General features: G+C 33.1%; 2 non-coding genes and 3 pseudogenes across 2 annotated transcripts; 2 read left to right on the plus strand and 3 right to left on the minus strand.

The window, feature by feature from the left end:
- Nucleotides 1–482: 482 nt before the first annotated feature.
- Nucleotides 483–2900, minus strand: LOC120206970 (annotated as a pseudogene).
- Nucleotides 2901–8168: 5268 nt separating this feature from the next.
- On the minus strand, nucleotides 8169–10139 carry LOC120206943 (annotated as a pseudogene).
- A 7156-nt stretch (nucleotides 10140–17295) lies between these two features.
- Nucleotides 17296–18069, minus strand: LOC120206944 (annotated as a pseudogene).
- Nucleotides 18002–18075, plus strand: TRNAI-AAU. Its single transcript has one exon. It is a non-coding gene; the product is annotated as a tRNA-Ile (tRNA).
- Nucleotides 18076–19918: 1843 nt separating this feature from the next.
- Nucleotides 19919–19992, plus strand: TRNAI-AAU. The gene has a single exon. It is a non-coding gene; the product is annotated as a tRNA-Ile (tRNA).
- Nucleotides 19993–20861: the final 869 nt, after the last annotated feature.

Here is a 20861-nt window from a genome sequence, read left to right on the forward strand (position 1 = left end):
TCCTTAGTGAGGAGCTAAGGTAGTGGAGGTAGACTTAGTTGAGAAGTCGAACCACTATAAATCATTGTGCCAATTTTTCTATCTTTTATTCTCCTTACTCCCTAAACAAGTCTTTTCCAATTCACCCCTTGTGCAATTTTCGGTTAATTAAATTGAGCTTCCAAAATCCTAACAACCTTCCTTATTCCTAGAATGCAGCCTAATATATAGAGCTGTGCGAGTGTCGGTAATATTGTGAACATCACTGAAGGAGTGCCAAACTCCATGACTTCTTGTTCATATCTCCTAGATATCTTCTCATCGGCCACCTTTTGAACATCCAAACATCCTCATGATAGTGTCGGAGAAATCGAAAAGGTAGGTAGTTCTTTTGAACATCCACATCGGTTGATCGTTTAGCCAACCTCAGATTGTGCCTCCACAACGTATAAATTCTCCCAGGCTTTGCATACAACCGACAATCATGGCATATGCAAAGTATAGGACCCAAGGGCATGGCATCTAATGGATCAACTCTCAAAACAATATGAAGTTGATGATCATTGCATGTATAAAACAGGAAACCAAAACTAAATATGAAAACTTTATAGAGAAGAAAGTTACCTTTGGAAATAGAAGGATACCCTTAACAAGACAAAGGGATGGGACAGTAACATAGTATAATGTAGCAAAGCAGTTCACAGCCCACAATAAATAAGGACAATATGAAAGCTAGAGTTTTAGAGGGATTCGTTTGTGTCCATAGATAAGGGGACAATATTTCGAGAGAGAAATCTGAAAGTCACCTTCAGCCCATCTCTTATGTTGTATTAGCCTATTAGGTATTGCAACAGTGTTTTCGGCTAGGAATGCCTTTCTTTCGGGGTTGAAGTAGATAGATCGCCAACCCCTACATTGTATCGATAATCCTGATATTATGTCTTCTAGTCGACAACCATATTTTAGTCCCATCTGTAATTAGGCAACTTATGAATTTCCCTAAGCTGGAAAAGAATAATATCATACAAAGTGACAGACATTAGTACCTCATTTCCCCAGTCTGTATTCTGTTCATATGTGCAGCTTGCAAGGACTTTGCCTCTATCTTCCAAGAAACTTGCACTTTCTTCGATCTTTTTCTTCGTTTTCCTCCATTCTCCCTTAACTTCTTTGTTATGCGTCTTTCCCAAAGACTTGCTCGTCTATGGAAGCATCCAGTACCTATATAGCTTGGACCTCCATTTGCATCAAATCCCAGAAGCTCGAGCTTGATAGCCACCAAGCAACGAACAATAATTAGAAGTAAGATCAAAGTATCCTCCAACTATGTTTTGGTTATTTAATGCTCACCTCAACTATAACTCTTAGGGAACTGCTATAGAGATCATTCTTACAAAGGTTATGAAAGCTCTGTGGATACTGAACATAAACAATTTCATGTCCCTTCTCCTCATCCTTAAAAAATCACATAGCATCTTTGATAGTGTCTGATTATTCGAATACATGTCACAATCTACATTAAGGATAACTGGCGCATTGCTTATCCTCGATGACACCCTTATCTATCAATAAATCACGAAGGACAGTTGGGGAATACAAATTTTAATCTAGTAACAATACACTGCCTGAGCAGAGTAAAATATAGCATACCGGTGCATTCATGGCTCCAGCTTTGAAATTATGGTGGTACTTTGGTCTCCTTTCTCGTGACAAATAGACAGGGGTAGGCAAAACTTTCCCTTAGATGTCGATGGCATTAGCATCTCTTCTATCAATTAGGATCTAAGTAACATGAAAAAAAAAAGATGTAAACTTGTAGGATCTCTTCCATGGAAGTGTTGATTCAATGGGAAACAACAGATGTAGCAATTACCTGAAGAATGGTTTGATGATCATGTTGACTTGAAACAATGCCCCATTTATGAAATCCCTTTTGCTCCTTTCGTATGTCAACTGGAATCCTACCCAACTTTGTGATGGTTTCGATTCTTGTCTTCAAGTCTTCATATGATTTCTATTAATTGACAAAAGTTATCAGTGTTTGAAATTTGGTACTTTGAAGTTTGCAGTCCTCTCATGGATGTTATCATATATTGCAGATAATGGCAAATACTTTGCTTTTGAATGCTACATATGTCCCACTAACCAACATGTTTTTTCAGATAAATATATAATAAACACAATTACATAAATCAAGGAAACAAAAACTGAAGAAAGGTAGTGATTTCAGAGAAGTTTACCTTGATGGATAGCCAATCTTTGGCCAAGGCAGAATCACCAACTGGATCCGCAGTGTTCCTGAAATAAGCCTCTGGTGATCTCGGTTCGATTTCGAACTTCCTACAAAACGGTAGCCATATCTTGGAGAAATGCACAGCCTCTAACAAAGCATAGAAAGTTAACTTCGAGTAACCATCATCCGATAGATAAACACTTAGCTTTTGAGGTGGATAATCATAAGCCATTACTGATAAAACTGTGTTTGTCACCATAATCGGTGGCTCTATTCCATGATTCACCGTGCAAAGCTTACTGATCGTACCTGTTGCAGCAAGTATTGAATTTTATGCATAAATTGGATTAGTTAAAATGAAAGAGGCAATTATGTTAAGACTTAAGAGAGACCTTGAAGAGAGCCTGTCTTTGAAAGTGAAACGAAACACAGGGTTCCATTTGTGGATTAGAGTGAGAGACCAGTAAAAGCTGAACCATAGTTCAGCTAGAAACAATCCAAGCCAGGCCAATCTCTCAGCTTTTGCTTCACCTGCTGGAAAGTAAGTTACTCTATAAACCAAAATGAAGCAGATGGCTATGAAGATGGAAGATGGAAGCTGAAAGCAACTGAAACTCATGTTGGCGACTCCTCGCTTGCCTCGTTTCAAAGAGTGGAAGATAGTCTTTGTTCATGGTGAAGCTAAACCCCTAAAGCACTAACAACCCAGAATTTCCGTGAGCTATCCCTAGCAATACACAAAAGCTATAGCTTCATTCATTGATACCCAAACAAAAAAAGACTCTAACTCACCATATTATTATATTAAGTTTTAGAAAAATTAGAAAACAAGCTCGTATCCAAGCAATGGCTTATTAGCTCAGTTAGTTAGAAAGTTCTGCTAATAACGCGAAGGTCGCAGGTTCGAAACCTGCGTGGGCCATTTTATTACCTACCTTAATTTTTTCGAACGGCGTCGTTTCCTCTCTTTTTTTTCTTTCAACCTTTTTAAAACGGCGCCGCTCCCTTATTTCAAAGGTCCATTAAGGCGGGTTCACAAATAGTTGCTGCACGCAATTGAACTTCCATTTTCTTATGGTTGTTTTTTTAAGTGGATCACATTTTATATCATTTATATATTTTTTGAAAAACCTTGTAGTGATGAAAGAGTGAATTTTTGTGTGTATGTTTAATAGTGGTAATCATAATTCCTAAAATTTACTATTTTGTTATATATAATATAATTAATTTATTAAAAATATTTTTTTTGAAGGAAATAAGATAGTTTCATCGACGGTTGGCAGTTCATCATTTTTGATTTGAGTGAAGAGTCGGTGAAATAACAATTGTTGGTCAATGTTTCTCTATGATAAAAATAAAAGCATGATAAGGGATATAAATATGGAGGAAGAAAAGGTAAAAAGGGGAACACTTCTTTAATTATGGTTGAGGAGTATTTATAGTAATTTTAGTTGATGATGTGAGACATAAAGTCATTAGAGTTACTCGTAGATCAACATGCTAAATAATTCTGATGGTCAGACTCTTAGATTTCGTCCTCATAAATCATGAGTATGTTAGAGGTCTTGTCCTTGTAATATAGCTGACTCGAAGGATGTAGGCTTTCTCGAGGGCTTTGTAAATAGAGGAGACTATTTAGAGGTGTTTTTCTAGTGTAGGACTAGCAGTTCCCGGAGGTATAACAAATTTTCACCCTCAGTCGAGGCTTGAACCAAAATGTGGGTTTGAAGATGTCTATTATATTCATGGGGTCGTTTCTTTGGAAACTGCTGTAATAATTGCTTTTAGAAGTAGTTGGGAATATGAACGCGTGCCACACTATAAGTGGTGCATTGAAGAGGCATGATTTTCAAACCGCTGAGGATAGATCGTTCCCTTTAATTATATTAGGAGGGGAGTTAGGTCAAAGATCCACAATTTTATGTTCTTTCGCTATGAATTTCTATTGCGGTTTTCCTTCAAGATTTCTGTAAAAGTTCTCTCTTTGTTGTCTGCGTTTCCCCGCCGATACTATGAAGAAAAGCATCGCGAGACGTGTGAAGAAGCATGGAGAAAAAGGTTAAGGAAATTCGATTGTTTCTAGTGGATGAAAGTTCCATTGAGTGCAATACTAGCATTGACGAGGCCAGAAGGCTCTGTCTCATGGTCTACAGTGGGAGGAATTACGAGTTTGAATTTTGAATTCTTCACGAGACTCACTGACTGAGTGATTGCAACGAGGGGAGGATGGAAATCATGACTGATTTTATCTGTCGTTGTATGCACAAGAAGCATGGTTCCATCTTCCAGCGCACGAATTTGTCAAAGAGGTGTTAAGGACATATGTCATGGCCTCAGGTTAATTATCCGAGGTTTTCGAGTTGTTCATCATTCGATATCTGATTTTATGTTGACGAAAGAAGTGGGCGCTCTGAATGAGTGTGTTGCAAAACTTTTTCACCTTAACGCCAGTTACCCAGAAGACTTGGTTGGAGCTTTTTAGTTTTACCTGGAGGCATGACAAAGGGGGTGGGATCAAAGACCCATCGTGAGATGGACCAGTGAAGACAAATTGGGAATAGATCACTCGAAGTATATCCATGTGATCTATAAATTACTTGGAGACTTTGGTTTTCCCTTGAGGTGGACGACACCGATGCAGAGCACAACGACATCCACCTTGAGTTTAGAGAAAGGTGAAGCAAAAGAGTTTGAGGAGTTGAAGCAAGAAAGTTGGTTAAAGTCTCGGAGGTGATTATTGTGCATAACCTATTCAAGTATTGTCTTCAAGGGGATAACCCCAATGGGTGAAGGAAGGATTACCTTACTAGATGGCTAGTTTACCTCTGAAGCTATCAAGATGAAGGAGCCGTGGCCTTACAAGGGAAAAGATGAGTTTGCGAAGGTGTTGGTGGGATAAGTGGAGGAGAAAGGGGACACCCATGTTACCTTTGTTCGGTGTCCTCGAAGAACATGATCAATTCTGAGGGTTTTGAAGAGTATTGCGGGGAGCTTGGGGCCAACAGAGAAAGTGACTCGAGAAATTCGAGGATTTTCCTACCTCTATAGAAGTGGCTGGTAGCAACAGAGGGGCAAGTCATGTATCTCTGCTCGGGGGCACCAAAGTGTTTAACTGTCCTTGCAAAGAGTTCTCGGCGGTTGATGAAAAGTAATGCATTACTGACTTTAATGTATATTCTTTACTTGAGTCATCAGTGTCAGTGTTATAGGGTGAGGGAGAAACTCAAGAGGTTACAAGACCATTAAATATTAGGCCTTTATGCGTCATTCTTTCAAGTGTCCTCTTTGAGCTGAGTGAGGAAGCCTTGAATGCAATGAAAGAAAAGGGAATAGATCTATACATGATTTTAAGGGGAAGCTCTAGCTTTGTAGTTTTCTAACCTTGGTAAAGCACAAAAGATAATAATTAAAAATGGACCATATAAAAAGAACTCATTATTTCAAGGGATCTAAAATGTCAAGAATTATACAATATCTAAGAATCTGAAGGGAATGGTATTCCCACCATATTACTAAAATGTGTTTGGATACAAATTATTACCTAATAATGATTTTTTTTTGTTGAAGCAAATTCCCGAACCAAATGCCCCCTAAAAGTTTTCCCAATACCCTAAAGCCGCTTTAAGATCCACTGAAAGGGCCTTCCTCCACAACTCACAAGAGAAGTAACAGACGCAATGGGAAGAATATTACCAACCACACAAAGGGCACGAGTTGAATATATTGGAATTCACAAGAAAGGCTCAAACTTCAATAAAATTCAATTTAATTCTATAAACTCCACATTTCTTTCCATTACTTCTAAATTTTTAGAATTGAAAAATCCCAAAGTTTGATTTACTTCAACAATACTTTTAGATCGAACTTCAGGGTATGACAATTATGAAACACTTTAATCTATCATTGCTTTTGCTACTATTCAATTTCATGATTGGTCTCCATTCATCTATAACATCTGCCTCATATGCTCTCCAACGTTATAATTCATCTTAACTCTTTTTTGGTTACATCAAGTGTATCGTTTCTATACTTTTCTCCCCTAAATCTCTCTCATGAATCTCTCTGATAAGAACTCATTAAATGGTGTCAATGATAAAAGTAAATGTTGATCATTTTAGAGGGTTTGGGTTAGTGGTAGAACTTGGATAGAGTTTTGGAGTGTCAACTTAAAATTTTAAAAAATTTAGATGTTTAAATTAATATTTTCAAAATTTTGAAGGGTTCAATTTACATTTTTTTAAAAAAAAATAGGTTATAACTAAAAATTTTAAAATTTTAAGAGTCTTAATGAATATTTTTAAAAAATCATGAGAGATTTAAGTAAGTATAATAAAAAAAATTAAAAATTAATGTGAATTTCTAAAAATTTTGTGGGGACCAAATTAAATATTTTAAAAATTTTGAAGATCTAAACTATATTTTTTCAATTTTTTTTGAGAGTCATGGTCCCCACTAGTCTCCATTATCTTCCACCATTGGTCTCGATTCTATTAGATAAGTGCATTATAAAAAAACTAAATAAATACTATTTTGTGATCACTTTAAACTATTAAAATGATCTCTCTCATTGCCGTAACATTTAGCCACAATCTTTACTCTATATTTAATATTTTAACTATTTCAATATAAATTTCTAGACACCTAAATTATTTTCTATTACGAGTATATATTCATAACACAATAATATCATTACACACTCATTTCAATTTATCATATTCATATTTACATCATTTGATTGGCACATCTCCAACTATTATATCATATGTTCAAAATTAATCAAGTGATCTCAGTGATTAAAGAAAGTGTTATTCTTTTTAGAAATTTTTATTCGAACAGTTATGTCTGCATAATGTGTGTTCAATGTCCATAATTAAAATAGATTCTAAACATATATTATATTATAATTGGAAGGATCGCTCCCATAATGGACCTCTGCAAATCAGTGGCGATTCCAGAAAAAAACGATTAGGTTGAGTCAATATAAATATAATAAGAATTTTATGTGATATAATTCATATATGTTTTTAATTAAAAATATAATAAGAATTATATATTTAAATTGAATCTAAAAATTATCAACTAGATTGATATAATTTTTAACTTAATTTATACATATTTTTATTTAAATTATATTTTAAATTTAATTTTTTTTGAACATGGGTGGTCTATGATCTAGATACGTTCCTGAAAATAATTCGATCAATAGATCGAATACTAATGGTTAAAAAAAATCATGAGCACTCTATAGTTTGGAGGATTCCATTCCTTGCTTTGTGAAATAATATCACAAGGAAATTTTAGAAATTTCGCAGCCTCTAACATACCATAAAACATTAAATCTGATCCCTATCGTCTGATAAATAGATGCTTAGCTTCTGAGGTGGATAATCATATGGCCTCACTGATAGAACCGTGTTCACCACCATGCTCGGCGGCTCTATCAACGGATCCACCGTGCACACGAATACGTCGACGCCCAGTAATTCTTTTCCAAACCTTTCCAAGATTGAATCTAATGAATATATATATATAGGCATAAACAGATGTGTACAAGAAACCATACCATCGTTTTATAACGTTATTGCATTTATTAATAAATTTCCATGGGATTCTTAGTTTGATATATAACTTTACTGTACTAAAATAAGTTTATAAGTAAACTCATTTTAATGGTAAAAACGAATCCTATAGGTTTTGAATTCGAGTAGTTATGTTCGTAAGGTGTGTGCATTATCAATTGATTAAGAAAGTTCTGAACAAATACTATTTTGAATTCGAGTAGTTGTTTTACTGATTCGAAACATAATTCTCGGTGAAAATTGCTATTGAAACAACAACTGAGTTCCTTCACACTTTTTTCATATATTTTTGCAAAGCGAACTGCCAGTAAATATGATTTATTGATCATAATTATGTCTGCAACTTTCTTAGTAAAAAAAGGAATAAGAAAATGTGGTTCAATACATGGCTACAGTACAGGCCAACAAGGCTAAAATGATAGACTTGTAAGTAACTGAAGTAGGCATCTTTCCATTGTCCTTCCGGAAAAAGAGTGCTTGGTATACAGGCAAGTTGATTGTAACCAAAACCAAGAAGAGGAGAATTTGCAACCCGAATTGGTCTATAATCTTAGAGTCCAAGATGACATTTTTGATTGCTCCAAAGCTGCCGAACAGATTCAACACCGCAAGTGTGGCTAAAATATCAAACATCGGAGACTCGGCACCGAACTCGATCAGCTCGCGATGATATCTTTCCGAGATGTCTTCATCTGCTATCTTGGCAATGACGACGAAGGCTGGTTGTAAATACCCTAATAGCTTAAAGATGGTTTCACAGAAGGCGAAGAAGTACGAAGTTGTTCTCTTGAACAACGACATCCTTTGATCATTGCATCAACCTCGGAATGTGCCTCCGCACCATACGAATTCACCAAGGCTATATGCACGGTGCGAAAAGGCAACATATGCGAACGGGAGCGCCCAGAGACTTGATATCTGCAAGTTGACTATATTTTACAGTTATTCACATGGCATCATACAAGATAGTTAAGAAGTTAGGGGCTTCATACCCTAGGAAACAATGAGATCCCTTTAAGCAGGCAATGGCATGGGACAACAACATAGTACAACGTCGCCAAGCAATTTGCTTCCCACAAGTTTTAAGGACAGTAAGCAAGTCGAAGCTTAAGCGGAATCTTCTTATATCCATACAACAAGGGATAGTATTTTGATAGGAAAACTTGAAGATGACCTTCAGTCCATCTCTTATGTTGCACCAGCGACTGCAATAGTGTTATTGGTGCAACCCCTAAGAAGCCTACTCTTTCAGGGTCTAAATACATGGATTTCCATCCTCCACATTGTATACTCAACCCTGTAACTATGTCTTCCGCAGGAAAGCCATATACTAAACCCATCTGCAATCAAAAAAGTATTAGGGTTTAGGGTTCATGCACCATTACGTAAGTGAGAAAGAACAAAAGGCACCTCTTTTCCCCATGCTGTATTGTGTTCAAAGGAACAGCTTGCAAGAACTTTACATGTTTCTTCAAGGAGGCCTGCACTTTCTTCAACCTTGGTATGATTTAGTTTCTTCCAATCAATCTTATAGTTTCTGTCATATTTCTTCGCACAAAGAGCCTCTCTTCTGTGAAAACATCCTGTGCCAATGTAGCATGGTCCTCCATTCGCATCAAGACCCTGGACCTCCAACTTAACCAACACACACAGCAAATATAACCCCAAAAGATCAGATCAATCATCTTTTACGTAAAAACCTTTCTGTTATAAGCTTAATTACCTTCTGTATCACTCGGAAAGAGCTACCATAAATATCATTTCTGGTGAGATTATCGAAATTCTGAGGGAACTATACAAAGGCAACCTCATCACCCTTTTCTTCATCCATGAAAATGCAAAGAGCATATTTGATCGACTCTGAATTGTTTGAATACATATCGCAATCCACGTTGAGAATAATTGAACCATTACTTATCTTTGACGATACCCTAATCTGTTTTCCACCGTAAAAATCATGATTTGAACCTCTAACATTAAGACATCTATTAATATAGGATGCTTACAAGAGCATTCATGGCACCAGCTTTGAAATGGTGGTGATATTGAGGTCTTTTCTCTCTTGCCAAATACACAAGAGTCGGCAAAGGGTTTCCTTCAACATCAACAGCATTGGAGTCTCTCCCATCAATTAGGATCTAACAAACGTTAATTAAAGTAGTGTTAAAGATTCACAGGTTAGTCGATGAATAAAGTATGAGTTCATGCAAATGATTCATTACTTGCAGAATGGTTTGATGATCATGTTTGCTTGAACCCAAGTCCCACTCACGAAATCCTTTGTGTTGTTTCCGAATGTGGTCTGGAATTCGGTTCATCTTTTTGGTGGCCTCAATCCTCATTCTCATGTCCTCGTATTGTTTCTGCATAATAATTATACAATAAATAAAATAATATCCTTTTTAGAACGGGAGATAGAAAGGGAGGATATGGATCATATACTTTGTTTGTCAACACAACTGAGGGAGGATATTTTCACGCACAATTCCAGGCAGAACCAGAGAGCTAAGGAGGGGAAAAACAAAAAATATAGTTCTCTTCAAAGAATTCAAGAGAAATACACAGATAACCGAAGGAAGAGTAGAAACTGCCGAAGCAAGAAAAATCAGAAGAAAGTGCAAAACGAGGAAGAATTGACTAAACTTGAAGGCAAATCCCTGTCTGATTCTGACTTACAAGCAAGATGGCAGAGACAAAAGAAGTAAGTGAAAGAAACATTACAGATCGACAGAGAATTGGGTATAGAGTTTAAAGGCTCATAAGAGGTTTTGGTTCGGGAAATTATAGCAGTGGAAGAATTGGAAGGTGAGTCTCACTCTCTATCTATTGAATTTTAGTTGTAATCAGAGGAGGTCGTACGAGATGAGGATCTTATCCTGGAACATAAGAGGTATGGGCTCAAATGTTAAAATTTCTGAACTGAGGAGGATTATTAGGACACATAAGATTGAGATTGTGTTAATTCAAGTAACAAAAAAGAGGTTTTTAGTGAAACTGATATAGCGAGATTCTGGTGTGATGATGATTTTGACTTTTAATTATCGAAAGCAGTGGGTAAAGCTGGGGATTTACTGTCTGTGTGGGATAATAGTCGTTTTCAGATTGAAGATAGTTTAATTAAGGATAGATTTATTCTGATAATAGGAAAGTATGCTTCAGAGGATTCGAAATGTTCAGTGTTGAATGTTTATGCACCTTGTGTTGTTATTGAACAAGTTTCATTATGGAATGAGTTAGTGGTAGAAAGGGAAAAAATTTCCTTCGGTTGTACTTTTTTTATATATTAGTTTAATTTCCTTATTTAGTTTAACTTAGGATTAGAGACTTCAGTGGGAGGGTGCTGCTAGTTCGTCTTGTTGGTTAGATTCGAGGATTGAAGTCTTAGAGAACTTAGTTTGCAGGGGTTAGAGTGTTGGTTGCTTTCTAAGTTTTATCTACCCATTCCTGGGGCATTGAGTGGAAGATCCTATTTGCTTTAGGGGAATCAATGTATGGTTTTTCAGTTCAAATCTCTGATAAGCTGAGATGCGGTGGATTTGATCAATAGCAGCAGCTCTTCGAGCGTTTGGCCGGCTTGAATTATTTGGATGTTCCAAGGGTTAAATCATATTTAACTTGTAGTGTTTGTTGGAAAGTTCTTGTTCGGTCAAAAAGTTCAGATTGATAAAGTGTAAGCTTGTCTTGGGGTTGAGAAGTTGTTGAACTGGTTGGTTATTTCTATTTTTGTCCCACAAGGTTTTGAAGACTGAGTTAGTGTGCGAGTGAGTATTAAAATAATTACTCTCAAGGTAGTACTGAAATCAATTCTTACAAATCAGTTTGGTTGTTTCCGCTTCCGCTTCCAGAGCATCGAGTGTGGTTGGTTGTTGTTTATGATTTGTCTCAATCAGTTCCTTTGTGTTTATGAGTTTTTTGTGGCTGACTATTTTTTGATTGGGTAGTGAGGAGCTTTGTTTGTGAATTGTTCATGGCAATGATGGGCATGTATCGAAAATCCCTTTTCAAAGATTGGTGATGATGGTAGTCGAGAGCTGGTTTAAATCAGGTGTTGCTATCTTTTAGTTTCTATGGTAGGCATTTACATGGACGATCAATGTTGGGAGCAGGCAGCCGGTTTAGATGGTTGTTGTTGGGGTGATTATGATATTTGTTCTTTCTTTGAGTGAGTAGTTGGTCTATGTGTGTGGTTTTGGTGTGTTTTGTTCCTAATCATGAGTACTCTTTTCCTCCACTTAGTTTAGTGAGGTTTTTAACGATGCTTACGATTTAGGATAAAATTTCTTCTTTAATAAAAACTTCTTGCTGAGAAAAAAAGAAAGAAAAAAGAACGAATTAGCACCAGGCAAATTGCTTAAGGTCAAAAACAAACTCATTTGCTTGGAAATAAAAACAAGGAAATTAAGTTACCTGATAATAAAAATATCAACCGGTACTCTTTGAAATAAGCTAGAGTTAAATGTACAAGATTTTTTATTATTAATTTAAGGGTAAACTCACCGAATACCACTTAACTTTAGACGATGTATCTTTTACACTATTAAATTTCAATTGTTTGAATTATAACAATAATTTGTTGTCATGGTAATTGCGCAACTTTGCTCTCACTAGCTAAAGGTATATCACTTCGAGTATGAGTGAAGTATTGTAGGGCTCCAACCAGGGATGAGTATATATCCAAACTCGACAGGTTTTGACTCAATCTTATAGGATAATATTTTTTTAAATTGAATTTGGGTTCAGTCATATTCAGATTTAGGGTAATAAATCATCAACTCGATCCGATATAATAATATAATTATCCCTTATATATTTAATAAATCATTAACTCGATCCGATATAATAATATAATTATCCCTTATATATTTAAGTATAACTGCAATAATACTCATCTCTCTATATTTTTTAATTAAATTCACATTTTACCAAATAAAAATGAGGATTAATTATATAAATATATTTGGGGATCGAGTGTGAATACGGGTTTTTACCTCAAAAATAGGATTGGGTTTTGGGTCGAATAGAATCTCTCTAAACACAGGCCGAATTGGATAATGACTGGAGAGTATAATATCCTAATCAGATTCATATAGACCTAAAACTCGATCCAACTCGAGTAAATTCCTAACTCTAATTATGCTTCGTTAGATTTGTGATTCAAACTTGGACAAGTAACAAAAATATACAAATGTTTAGCTAACAAACTAGGCTAAATGTTTATTTATATTCAACTAAATTTATTATTTATTTTATATAAATTTTAAATTTAAATTTAAATAATTTTCTCACTTTATTTGAAAATAAAAATAATTAAATAACTATTTATATATTTTTATAAAATTAATATTTCAATGGTAGAATTCTAATTTTAATCTCATATTATGAAATAATTATTTAAATTATTTAAATAGTTTAAAATATAAAATTTTATTTGCTTTCTTTAAATAAATATAAAAAAATAAATTATTTAAGATTGAATATAATTTTTATAATATATTTTTTTAAATTATATGTATATGCATATGCATATTAAAGACAGGATTAGTTGATAGTTACAAATTTTAAATCTAAATATAGTTAGTAAACATCATAGGTTATTCGTATCAATAGAGACATCTAATCATATTTCAGACAATTTTTATGCACAACTGTATATACTAACTTATTATATTATGTGCAAGAGTTTATGAATAGCCCTTAGAATTGTTTGAAATATAATTAGATATGTGAATTAGATATGTGTATTGATACGAAAAACTTATTATATTTTCTAGTTATATTTAGATACAAAATTCTAATGTCTCTACTAATCCGGTAAGAATATTTTGTATAAATATTGATGCTGTAAATATACGTTACATGTATATAAATTTTAAAACAATAGTAATTAATTTTTTATTTCTACTATTTTTATTTATTTTTTAAAATATTTGAATATTTTTATATTTTAAATTTTAAATATAAAATAATTATCATTTTTTCTTTAAGATTAAAGAAGCCCTGAACTTTAAGAAAAAATCAATTTGATTCTTGAACTTAACCAAAAAAATATTTCAGCCATCAGCTATCATGGACTGCTATATCAATATCGTAAAAAAAACGACATAAACTGTTAGTTAAATGATCATATTGATTTTTTTTTTAATTTAAAGGTCACATTTAGTACAAAAATAATTCGATGAGCGCATTAATTAAAAAAAAGTTGTAGAGTCTCAAATACCATTAAACCTTGTTATTATAATGGGTAAGATTTGAAACTTAAACAAGGAATGTCGATATTACTTAATCATATAACACTATTCAAGCAATGTATAAATTTATAAAATGATAATACATGAAAATGTACATTATTAACATCAATGTATGTTAGAGTTATGATCCAATTTTTTCTTAGATGGAATTATAAAGTTATAATTAAAATAATGGTAAAAATATGAGATTTGCGGGAGGGTGAAGCAGTATAATCCGTTCGATCCCTATAAATAGAAAGTAGAGAATATAGTTGTGGTGTAACAAATGTAGATCTATTTTTTTCGAAATAGTAAAATTTTATTCTCTATCAGTGATTTTTTTCTTTTGATTTTCCATGTAAATCTTAATATTTTTTATATGTTTGATTAATTAGGTTTATCGTTATTCCGGTGATTATAACAGTATCTATACACTAACGTGATAACATGCAAGAAACAATCCGATCCAACTCAATCTCTCGGATCTTCCTCCTGCTGGGAGAAACTTTACTCTGTAGATTAAGACGAAGCAGATGGCGAGGAAGATGGAAGCTGCAACAGACCGGAAAAGAACTCGTCCCTTAACTTGCCTTGTTTCGAAGAGTGGAACATATTCATTTTTTGCCATCTCTCTCTCTCTCTCTCTCAAGTGGTTCTGCCAATGGTGGTGCTGTATAAAATGGAAGGTCAGCAATGGAAGTGGATATGATATCGTAATTTTGATAGAATGATCTTTTGGCCTTCTAACATTGCCATATTTTTATTTCAGTCCTTGGATTTTTTCACACATTATCAAACTTTCAATTTTCGTCAAATTGAACTAATTTGACACAAAAATAATGAAACGATTAAATCGATTTCAATTATTTTTATTAAAAGTTTAGGTTACCTTCTACTATTAAAAGTTATAAAATGATCACTTAATTATTCATATGTTTTAAATTTATCATTTTCCTTTAAAAAATTGACAGTAATCTAAGTTGGATGTTAATATGCTGACTAAGATATGATAGTCATTTGATATCTTGGGATCAAAATTTATCATATCTTAGTCAATATATTAACGTCCAACTCATAATGTCGTCATTTTTTTAACAGAAAAGGACGAGTTTGAAACATATGAATATTTGAGCGACTATTTTGTAACTTTTAATAATCAGTAGATTCAATAAAATAATATCCTATAATTAAGATAACTCAAGAAAATAATGTCCTATAGTCTATAGTCGGGATACCATTTATCTACTTGCACTTTCGTTTTTCTCCTTGACATCTTAGGCTAGTGTGTAGCTTCTGATTTATATTATATGGAAATCAATGACTTATGGTTCTATTTTTATTCTTCTGCTCTTCTATTATAAAATATTTTTACAGTCTTTTATATGTTTTTTTAATTTTACAGTTTTGATATTTGTAACAATTTTTCATATTTTTACAATTTTTTATTTTTGTAACGTGTTGACATTATTCCACATTTTAATAATTCTTACATAATTTTAATTTTTTTAAAAAATTATATATTTTTTTATAAAATAAATAAAATAATCAAGTCAATATAAAAAAAAAGATAAAATAGCTAATGCCAATTTAACAACTTCATTACTTTTCCTATTGTCAAATCCATTTTTCAATTTGAAAATATACTTCTTGATAAAATAATATTTTAAAAGTTGAAGTCATCGTCGATCGCTTTTATTATGTCTGATTGAAAGCCTATAAAATCACTTTTTTAAAAAAAGATTTTATAAATTCTCTTTGAAAATATGATTCTAGAGGCATGTGTTCTATACCATAGTCAAAATTAGATTTTTAGAGTCAGATACACGTAGGAAATATTAAATGTAATGCCCAAAATTTTAAATAAGGACCAAAATAACTAGTTTGTCAAGTGAGAGAGCTATGAACAGACTGCAAGAGTGTATCGAAACCGTCCATGTTTCCACCGAAGCATTGTGGGATCTGCCACCGTTATGCTCTTTGTTTTCCTGAGTTCTAAAACATGATCTTCATTTGGTATTTGCTTCCTTTTCTCCTTGTAAAATCAAGAGAGTAGATGACTTAGGGTCAATTGCATGTTATAACAGGCAGTGATTAGAAGTGATCTCCATTTTGTAAAATGTCAACTGTTCCTTTGGAAGGTCTCATTCATCTCTGAATACAAAATGTCTAAGCAATCATGCTGATTTAATTATAACGAATGTCGGTCCTTGTAGAAGTTTAAGATCTTGAGTTTGAGTCATGTGGATAGGAGGAATATTGAAACAATGGTTGATTGATAGTTTTCTCTATTTATATGTATATGTAGATGATATATCAGACAGTCATTCTATGCTCCTCTTAATGTGGTTTGGGTACTTTGAAGAAGTTTCAAATCATTTCAAATTGATTCTCTAAATCAATCCATTAGCATTCAACCGCTAATAGTTTTTAGTCCATTAATGCATCCAATAGCATTCAACTTAGGATAGTGTGATGATCGGCCAACGGGCTGTATTACTAGCAATTCTAGCTTAATGAAGGCAAGTGACAGCCTGCAACCCGAAATGACGACGGGGTTTTGGAGTTAGCTCACACCTGATGGGGTTACGACCCTGAGAATCGAGAATTTGCCAGAAAGTTGGGTGACTAATGGTAACCTGTTTTTATGTTTGCTAAACTGCTGCAACTTGAATTATCTAATTGTTGTCATGACCTACAAAATGAACCTTTTTAAATGATAAGGACATACCAGAGAGACCAAGAGTAGCAATGGATGGTCACCAACTATTAAGATAGAAGAGGATAAGGCTCTAGTTATAGTGTTATCTGTTCTCTTTACAGACACTTAAACGTTTTTAATGAAAATCGACTGATTTCGTTGTTACTCGAGTCCGGGTGAGCATTATGTCCACATATGTACTGGAAACAAGTAATTTAAGAAAAACGGAACGGTATCGGAGACTGATTCAATCGAACAAAGTCATGTCACGAGGTAGAAGCTTTATTAAACGTTGAGAGGTAACATTGGATGGTCACCAACTATTAAGATAGAAGAGGATAAGGCTCTAGTTATAGTGTTATCTGTTCTCTTTACAGACACTTAAACGTTTTTAATGAAAATCAACTGATTTCGTTGTTACTTGAGTCCGGGTGAGCATTATGTCCGCATATGTGCTGGAAACAAGTAATTTAAGAAAAACGGAACGGTATCGGAGACTGATTCAATCGAACGAAGTCATGTCACGAGGTAGAAGCTTTATTAAACGTTGAGAGGTAACATTTCAAGGTGCAGAGCCATTCAAATGAAGTACAGGGACTAGTTTAAAACAATAGAAAATATAGCTGATGGAGTAAAATGAGATTGAAGTACATGGTACACCAGGGATGTTTGATTTGATGAAATGGATCTAGTAATCTTCTGGTTCTTCTTCATCTTCACCACCTTCTGCCCCGACTTCCTCGTAGTCTTTCTCGAGAGTGACGAGATCTTCACGTGCTTCGGAGAATTCACCTTCATCCATTCCTTCACCGACATACCAATGAACAAATGCTCTCTTGACATACATGAGATCAAATTTGTGGTCGATTAGGGAGTAAACCTCGGCCACGGCTGTGCTATTGCTGATCATAAACACTCCACGTTGTAACCGAGCAAGATCACCTCCCGGTACCACTTCGGGTAGGTGATAGTCGTTTCCGCACCAGTAGGACACCTGAAAAAGAGAAGCACCAGAATCATTTAGAAGGCGAAATTCATGTTTTCGAGTTCAAACTAAAACGAAACTGATGTATACAAACTGAACTGTCAGCTTAGTTTTTATGGTAGTGATAGCTGCATATTGAAATTCTTCGGTACATCAAACAACATGTCATGTACTTCCCATTCCTTGGATCAACATTTAGCCATCATGCTTGAGGGTTGAAAAACAGAACTCGTAAGGTTAGGAACTGATAGCAACTTTTTTTATGATATTAAATTTTAAATAGTTCAAAGCCAAGCCAACGGCCTATTAGCTCAGTTGGTTAGAGCGTCGTGCTAATAACGCGAAGGTCGCAGGTTCGAAACCTGCATAGGCCAAGTTGTTTTATATTTTCTTGAACGGTGCCGTTTTCTTTCTCTGTCTTTCAACCCATTTTTCCAAACGGCGTCGCTTCCTTTTTAAGGCCTGCACGCAATTGAACTCCCATTTTCTTATGTTATATTAGAATAAATATATTAATGTTTTTTATAAAAACATTTATTTAGAATTTTATTTTTTGTATAAATGTCGTCATCAACAATGTGTCCCAAATCCATGACTGAGCAACAAAAAAAGAAGTCATAATTTGTTTCTTGCGTTGCATATGCGACGTTGGGTGCTATCAAAATGGAAGTCATGACCCTTCAATGTGAGGGTTGTAATGAAGGGAGGGTTGTGAAAGAATACTTTAGACTTACGTGTAAGGATGGAACTAAAAAAATTAAATTACAGTCTCGTAGTCTTAAATTATAATATTTGAATAAAACTATATAAATTTATTTAAAATTATAAGGTCAATTTCTTTTGTAAGGGTGTGAAAATTTTTCTAAAAGTGGTATCATTTATTTTTATTTATACTATATATATATAACAATTTATATAAGAAACTTTTTTCTTTTAAAAATTTTGAGGTGTCAAATGACACCCCTCATCCTATATTGACTCCACTCCGTCAGTGCTTACATGATAATAATAAAAATATAACTTTTATTTAGTGCTTTGAAGAATTTTTTGTATGATTTATTGATAATTAAAATATTTGAGTTACAGTGAGTATAAACTATTTACTTCTTTTAATTTAAGCGAAAAAATTATAATAGATGATCAACAGATTTGTTCATTGACAAGTGTAGCTTGTAACACGTTATGGGATCTCAAAATTTGGGGACCCTACACTTTAAAAAAATGCTAACCTAGAAAAAAATTTATTCCTCCATGGTAAAATTTAACAAAAAAAACCAAACTTCTAATTTTCTACCTTTTTATCTTAAGAATCCAATTATAATCATTTTTTCTAAAAAATCATCAAATTTGTGGTGTTTAACGGACAAAAAAAAATCTTATTTATGTTCATCCTAGTTTCAACCTTCTTAAATTTTGATATTTTACAACTTCACCTTATTATAAAATATTCTAGGGGCATCATTTTAAAAAAAGTAACACATGACCTACATATGTTTTGAGAAGAGCCTGAGGATCAATGATAAATAATAGATTAACATATGATCAACATCATACTTTTCATTTATCTCGGAAGGTAGCTCTCTAGTGCATATGGTTAAAAACTTTCAATTCACATTTCTCTTCCTCCTTTAGGTTTTGAGTTCAATAACTATTAGAAGAAAAATTATTCTTCCACTCCCTACGTAGAAATTGTTAAAAAAATTGAAATAACTTTCTATTAGGTTTACCGAACTATAAAAACTTTTCAGTTTGGTTACTATATTTGTTGAATAACTAATATTTTGTCTTAGCATTATAAAATTTAATAATTTTGATTGAATTTGTTACTAAAAAAATAAATTTAAAGGTAGAATTAGAATAAAGTAAAAAAAAAAGATGTAATTTTAATTTCATAAAATAAATTCTTGGGCGTTTAATTCTTAATTTTATAATATTTAAACATGTGTTTAAGTATATCTGGATATATTTTAATATATATTAAAAATAATAAAACAATTCATTATGGAGTATTTGAAAGTAGTATGGAAAACATACTAACAATGAACAATTGATGGTAGAGATCAAATATTAATAAGACAAATTTCAGAAGCGTAAAATGTTGGGTAAACAAATTATAAATTTACAAAATTTTATAATTAAAATCAAACTCTTAAACAATAGAGGGACCAAATAAAAATTTATTGATATAAAGTTAAAATAGCTCAAAACTAAAATATCGGCCTATTAGCTCAGTTGGTTAGAGTGTTGTGCTAATAACGCAAAGATCGTAGGTTTGAAACATGCATGGGCCATCTTATACTTACTTTTTGCCGAACGACGTCGTTTTCTTTGGTTTTCTTTTAACTCATTTTCCCAAACGGTGTCGTTTTAATCGGGTTCACACAGTTGCTACACGCAATTTAACTTCTATTTTTCTTATGTTTTTCCTTTTCTGAAAAGTCATCACATTTTAAATCATTTACTATAATAAAAATTATTAACATTTTTATAAAAAAACATTTAATCAATATTTGAGTTTTTTTAGGTTTAATTATAAAATAAGTGTTTATTCTATATTTTTTTTAAATAAGTGTTTATTTTTTTCCGATTCACTCATGTGCCTAACGTTACAAACGTTACCATTTTAGGTATCTGGGCCATAACCGTTGTTAAAAACTCTCTTAAATGACATATATCATGTTTTGATAATTTTGAAAATCTTTTAAAAAAAATTAAAAAAAATTATTATATTAAAAAATATAATGAAATTTTGGTTGATGGAAATGTGAATGTGAACAATGAGGGCAATTCGTCGAACAAAGAGGAAGTTGTCGGAGAAGATAAGGCCATGTAATTGAACCATCAGAGGGCCTAATGGCTCTTTCAAGCTGAAGGAGAGGAATAAGTGATTTAAAAAATATTTTTTAATATAATAATTTATTTTTAAATTTTTAAAAAGGTAAAATTTTAAAATTATTAGTACATGAAACATGTTACTTAACGGAGTTTTTTAATAGTTGTTACGATTGAGGCACCTAAAATGATAATGTTTGTAACGTTATGTATCTGGATGAATTGGAAAAAAAAAGTTTAGACACTTATTTAGAAAAAGCAGTCTAGTTTGGACACTTATTTTATAATTAAACATTTTTAATTAAATTTATATTCAAGTTTAGATAGA

Source organism: Hibiscus syriacus, unplaced genomic scaffold (assembly GCF_006381635.1).
Source record: "Hibiscus syriacus cultivar Baekdansim isolate YM2019G1 unplaced genomic scaffold, ASM638163v2 tig00014213_pilon, whole genome shotgun sequence".
NCBI classification, from domain to species: domain Eukaryota; kingdom Viridiplantae; phylum Streptophyta; class Magnoliopsida; order Malvales; family Malvaceae; genus Hibiscus; species Hibiscus syriacus.